A 6999-nucleotide genomic window follows, 5' to 3' on the forward strand; every position below is an offset into this window, starting at 1 on the left:
AGCGCAGCCTGGTGTGTGCCCGTGCTCCAGGGATCCCCCTCCCTGACCTCTCTGCTATCTGAGAGAGGGCACCAGAAAGCAGATGGGAAGTGTTTACATACTGGTCAGAGGGAAAGAGGGCACCAGAAAGACTTTAAATGTTAAAAAGAAGTTCAGTGATGTGCTGGAGGAAGTCTCTAGCAAAGGTTGGAAACTCCTGCTCCTGGCTTACAGGATCACCTCTTCTCTTTCAGAGGTGCCTTGTGATGCTCACACATCTGCCCAGACAAGTTGTCATGGGAAGGCTGACCCTGCCTGTCTGTCCACTCTTTCATTGCTTGCTACTCCAGATTAGTGCTAGTTCTCAGATATGGCACAAAATTGGTGAAATCTTTGAAGAGCCAAGCATCAGACCTTGGCCACCAATACTCCTAGATTTATGGGTAAGTAAACTACCTGGGAGACATGTTCATCCTGTGCTGAAGGTGTAAGAGCTAATGCGTATGAGGGGAGAGCAGGAATTTATTGCAGTGGATCGCTAGTGTGAAAGGTCTGGGTAGATCCTGCTGCCCAGAATGCAGGAGTGACTGATTAAAGGTTTGGTGCTGTTGGGTGGTGCTGGTGTTTTTGCAAGTTGTCACTTCCCTCTTCTGTGTTTTGTTTAGTCACCCTGGTGCCAGCTGTCCAGTCTTTCAGTTCTACAAATGCTGATAAGGCGGAAGGCTTTCCAGTTTAAGGGATAAAACTGTTTTCCCCTCCCCTTTCAAGTTTACCAGTATGAAAGGTACTAATGAATCCAGAGGGTGGAAGGAGAATTTGGGGCTGGGGCTGCCTGGGGCTGGGAGGCATCAGTTGATCAGAGATTTTGGCACAGGAAGGATCAGCCACAGCACTTCAGTAGGTGCTGGACTCCTGTGGCTGACCACAGTCCTTCAGAAACCAGCACGGGAAAAAAACATACGTGTTTTATTTTAGCAAGAGTTGGCTCAGAATGTATTGAGTCATCTGAACCTGTGGGAGAACAAAGCGAAGGAGAAGGGTAAAGCAGGTGGACAATGAAATGGTTGCCATGCTTCAAAGTGCATGGGCTTCCGCTTCTGAACAGCACGCAGTCGTGCCTGATGCCAGCAGTGCTCAGCACTCATCCGGCTCAAATGAGAGCAGCGTGTGCTTCTTGGGGAACAAAGAGATGGGAAAAGGTTGCTTCAGCACCATGGGCTGGTGCTTTTCCTGAGATGTCAGAAGATGCTCATATGCACAGGTTGATAACAAAAGGAGATGTGTGTTCAGTAGATCTACTCTGTAGAGCTCCGCTTTATACAACAGCACTTGTGGCTATGCGACCGGGAAGGCAACCTGCTCTGGTATTGCATTTATTGTCTTACAAGTGTGGCAGGAATCCACACAGCAGCTGGGCAAGCAAAGAGAAGAGCAATTTTCTGAATGCCTTCTGCTGAGTGGATGCAGGGCTACAACACAGCACAAGCACTCCATCTACCTGAAGTGTAGACCCACTGCTGCCAATAGATTAGCCTTAATGCCCTTGGAAGTTTTAATTCAGATAGGAAACCATGTTCCTGGCCGTATATGTGAAGTATCTCTTTGTGGTGGAAATCTTTTTTTGGGAGATTATGTCTGTGGATGCCAGAGGGCACTTGGCAATAAGTGCTTTCTGCATTTGGCTTCCTGCACAGTCTTCATAATCCACTCACTGCCTGGAGATGGTCTTTAGCTGCAGAATTCAGATCCTCATCTTAAAACACTTCGCTGTCCTGGAGCTCTAAATTCCAGAAGCTTAGGTTTATCTGCTCAGTGTTTCTCCACCTTGGGAATTTGGTTTGGGACTAGCTGTTAATAAATTAAATAATTTAGCACACTTTTAAAATTTTTTTTAAATGCTTTTGCAACAAAGGCCCATCAGGGGATATGACGATAATCAGCTTGAAGAAAATCCTAAGAAACCTGTCTACACATCTCCAAATAGGTCACCTGCCAGGCAGCATCCCTGAAAATTGTATGGGGTGCCTCTGAGATACCCTCCAGATTATTTATGGTGTTATAATTCAATTAAGTGTTGGCAGGGGATCTGTGAGGGTGGTTGTGAGATCCTCATGTGCTAGATATTTTTGGAACCTACAGAGGAAACAGAGAGAGTATTTAGGATTGAGTAATTACAAAGGTTAGAATTTAATAGGGAATTTATACTGCAGTCTGTGGATATCAGTCTAGCTAAGTAACTTCTTACGGAGGCATAGTAATGAGAGCACTTATCAAACAGGTAGCTAGGATGCTACCTATAAACAGTAAATGATCTATGGGAAAAGAGAGCAGATATGCTGGGATGATGTTTTATGGCTGTCTCTAAATTATGGAGATAGATGTTCTAAAATATGAGTCTGCCTTATAGGCAGCAGCCTTCTAGGTCTGTAGAGCACACAAAGGTTATGGGTTAAAACCAGTGGATTCCTTCCTGCAACTGACTGAGAGCAGATTTTCCTTGAGTCATTTAAAGAAAATGGAAACAAAACATGTTGCAGCTGAGAGAATAATGTGTACTTTAATGTAAATGACTGAATTGCTAGCAAAGCGCTTTCCTAGGGAAAGAGCAGTAAGTCTTGGGATCAGACTGTCCTGCTGGAGGAGTAGGTGAAACATGACTGATCTGAAAAAATGAGCAATGCATTGCTTTGCTTCAGCTGCAACAGCAAAATAGTGGAACACTTGTAATACTAGTGCTCTTACAAACTGGTCACGTTTACCACACCTCCTTCAGAGGCATTATTAGTTTTTCAAACTTTCAGCTCAGTGCAAGCCACTTTAGAATAAAAATAAACATTCCTCAGTTGCTGAAACCATGAGGTTTTACTAATTAGGACTTTCTGACTGTTTTGTGAGAGCTCTGCCTGCATTTTTTGGTATCTCTCATAAGCTACTGAAAAACTATAGCTCATAAAGGTTACTGTCTTATCCTCACCTCTACCAGTTTCAAATGAATAGAAATCACCTCCATCTGTTAATCCAGTTGCTGAGGAGAGTGGGATAGCATGGATGGTGCTTCTGTGTTTGGCTGAGATGGGATTTCTGTATCTGGCTGACGCTATTACTGACCTTGTCAGATGCTCTCAAATTGAATAATGACTTTGTCAAATTCTCAAGTCATTTGGTCAGTCCCACGAAAGAGTGGTTTTAGTCTGAATTATGTGCATACAGCTGAGCAAAGCCCTCTTCCCAATGCAGTTTGGGAGGCCCTGCTATGTGCTCAGCAGCCAAGGGCATGCTGCTGCTCTGACAAGTTGGTGGTGCCTCCTTTTGCCTTCTCTGCAGAAGGTACTGGCAACATCTGTTTCCTATTTAAATTCAAGGGTATTACTTTGATAAATGGTTAAATGCAATCCTGAGGGCAGGGGGATGTCTTACTGTCCTACCAGGACTCAGCAGCCGTGGTATCTGTTATTATCTGTGTGAGAAATCCACAATTCTAAGCCTTGCCAGCTGTCAGTAGTGAACAGCAAATCTAATTTATCTCTTGGAAAGCCATGATCAGACATGCTTTGGAATGGAAAGTGTTATTTAGTGGTTGAGGTCCTGTGCTGAAATGCAGTTAATCTAGGTTGAGTTCCCGCCTCTATCACAGATGTCCTGCAGCCAGGGCAGGATTCAGAACCAGGATCCAACCCCCAAGAATGGGACTGCAGAAGTGTTTAGGATACTTCACTCCACTGTGCTGCTCATGTAGGCACCATGTAGCCATAAAGCCCACTCTTTGCCACCTCAGATAGCAAAAAAAGGAATGGGAGACCACCTGCTCACCCTCCTGCTGGGATACTGGAGGCTTAAGACAGAAAATCAATAGGGTCAAGAAAAGCAAATAGGCAAGATGGAGACTAACTCTTTAACCTATGGAGAAAGGGACCTCTAGGCTCTTTTCTCAGCTTCTGGGAAATGTATATGTTTTTTTTGTTTTTTTGTTTGGTTTTTTTTTCTGAAAATATACAGGGAAATTTCATCTTTAGCAGGAAGATGGAAGCCAACAGCAGGACCTCAGAAAACTGGGCATATGTTCAACCTGTTGTGGTGGGGCAGCCTTGGGACATGTTTCTTGGGGGAGAATGAACCATGTTGGAGCTACAGCATGACACAGGTCCATCTCCTATTCCTCAGACTAGGCAGGTAAGTGCCAGCAGCTCACCCCAGAATCACACACCCTGAGATGTGCTGAGTCTTCGGCACATCTGAAACATGGTGATTCCAACTGGGCATCCACATTGAACATTGGCTTGTGTTTACATGATCTAGACATGTCTCAGAGGGAGAAGGGCCCCAAATCTATGACTGGGACTCTGAAAATAAGCCTTAATTCTACTGGAAGCAATAATATCCTCCAACAGTCATTTCTGAAAACCACAAACATGATAGACAATGACAGAACTGAATGGCAATTTATAAAGAGACCTTGTGAGATAGTAAGGATCCCTAAATGGAAAGTTGTGCTGTATTAGTGGTATAATAAAGCAGCTTTATTAGAAACTATCCATGAACTAGCTGTTCTCTGAACAATCAAATCATCCCACTGTCTACTCACATTGCTTTTGTCAGGCTGGAATACTTCAGCACACAAGTGAATAAGTATAATGAAAAAATAACCCTGACATGCTCATTTGTCTGTCCTGTCATCACTGATCCATATTTTTGAGGATATACTGAGATGAATGGCTGCAAGAAGACCCTGATCATGTTACAAAAAACAAAGGCTGTCCTTTTAAGCAAGGTGATAGATTTATCTGAAGGCCAAATGTGCCTCAAATACTAATTCCTACCTGTTTTGGGGAACAATAACAGTTGTTTCTGGTTCCCTTGTGGTGTCTCTATGATAAAGAAAATATAACTCTATGTAAGGTTATCCAGCACTATTATGTATATACAGAGATGTGTGTGTATAAACACCTGCATGTCCCAGTCCCTGGTGCATTGCCACAGCATGGACAGCTATAGGTACCCTGTAAACAGCTGTAGGTTGCTGAAAGACAGCCATATCTAGCCTGTGGACAGACAAAACTTGTCTGCACATCAGCACATTATATCTGTTCTGCTTTTGAGAGCTTTATCTACCCACCATGTGTTGCAACAGCTCCAAGCTCTCTCTCAGCTCAGGCAAAACAAACTGCCTCAAGTCCAGGCAGCCAACACCTATTTTTTTAAAGTCCTGTATTAGAAAGACAGTGGGCCTAGAGGAGAACTGTGAAGTTGAAAACCTGAGTTTGTATTATCATGAGCAGGAAATAAAAAACAAATGTATATCTGGACCCCAAGTCTCCAAAGACCCGTCATCACATCTGGATTTCTCCAGTGGTGATAATTTCTGTATCAACAAAAGAAAAACTAGACGAACAGTTCCCCAGTATAAACTGGGAAATTTTGGTTGTTTAATACTTATTGTGGCAGGGGCATATACCTTTGCCATGCTTCCGATATGCACCAAGAAAAGTCACTCCTGTTCCTCATTTCCTCCCTCTTACTATCTCTGGTCACTATTAATCATGAGGCAATTATGTTCTTTAAGATAAATCACCACAAGTTTCTCTTCTGTAAACAGACAAACAGCTTTTCTTTGTAAAGATTGATTTAGTTGCCCTGCAATTTCCTGTTTAATTAAACAGGATCAGTCTGACAAATGCAGGTTTTTGAGCACTTTGTTTCTAGCTTTATTATCTTCTCCTCAGAATATACCAAGGATGGACTTATTTTTCATGGCATTGAGATGGGTAGCTAGGTTAATACCAGTCACTTTGCCCTTGGGCATTGATTAATATCAACTATGTCAAACAATTTCATATAAGGGAACTGCCAGAGTGATTCTCCACCATCCATTGTAGCCCTCAGCTGGTACAAAATGAGTGTCAGACCTTCCTGATCCAGAAGATGTGTTTTGTCCAGATAGAGGACATATTTTCTTTCTGCTCAGCTGTATTGAGCCCTGCTCAAAGGGATGCAAACTTTGTCCATCCATATCACAGATCTGCATGTTGGGTAGGTGAAAAAGAGGCTCCAAGACTTTAGGGAAGTAGAGGGTCTCCTGAGATTGGGCAGGAGCTGAGAAACCTTTGGGCACAAAGCTGAGGCTTGTCCTTAGATGAGGTTTGGGCTGTTGGCTTAAAATAAATCTCTGACCCCAGAACAAAGCAGCAAATCAAGGGTCTGGGCGGAGAGACTTCAGTTTGGAGAGAAGACAGAGGGTGACATGGCCATGAGAGTGGGAGATGCAGCCCATGTGGACCTGTTCATCATGTTGTTCAAAACCAGGGGCACCTGGTGAATGAGGCTGATTTTTAAAGGGAGTTTCTTTGTGCAGGGGGCAGTGAGGTACTGGCACATGCTGCTGGGGAAGAGGCTGGGGCATCTGGATGGACAATGCAGCAGAACCACTGGGTGTTATTAGCTGGGGGAAGTGGATGGAGGAGGAGGAGCAGGAGCACCAAGAAGGCAGCTGGAGGAGAGCATGTGCCATAACAGCAGCGCTGCTCTCCTGGTGCAACCACTGTGCTAAAAAGGAGGTGTGTCCTTCTACATCGATTGTTGTCTTATCTCAGAACAGTCATCAAGATGAAGTTAAATGGCCTGGGAAAACAGTAGACTGTCACATTTTTATTGGCTTTCAGATAAATGTTCCCTGACACCGGAGCCATCCGCAGATTCAATCCTGCCACTCCTTTTATTCATGCCTTTGTTTAAATGATTTCTTGAAAGGACAAATCCAAATGATCATTTATCCCCTTTCAACCTCTTCCTTTGTAGCCACCTGGGCATACCACTGATCACCCAATAGATTCATTTTTCCCAAATACTTAGTACTATTATTACACCAACAAGACAAAAGTGTCATGATCCTACTGCTTGTTCTTGAAATGGTAACAAGAACAGGGATTTTTCTGGAAAACATTTTCTTAACTTTTCCCTTGGGGATTTAAAAATGATACTACTTAGCTGTGTGACCTGAGCTAACCCTACCTTGTGTTGAAAGCT

The sequence above is a fragment of the Columba livia genome, chromosome 10 (genome assembly GCF_036013475.1).
Source record: "Columba livia isolate bColLiv1 breed racing homer chromosome 10, bColLiv1.pat.W.v2, whole genome shotgun sequence".
Taxonomy (NCBI): domain Eukaryota; kingdom Metazoa; phylum Chordata; class Aves; order Columbiformes; family Columbidae; genus Columba; species Columba livia.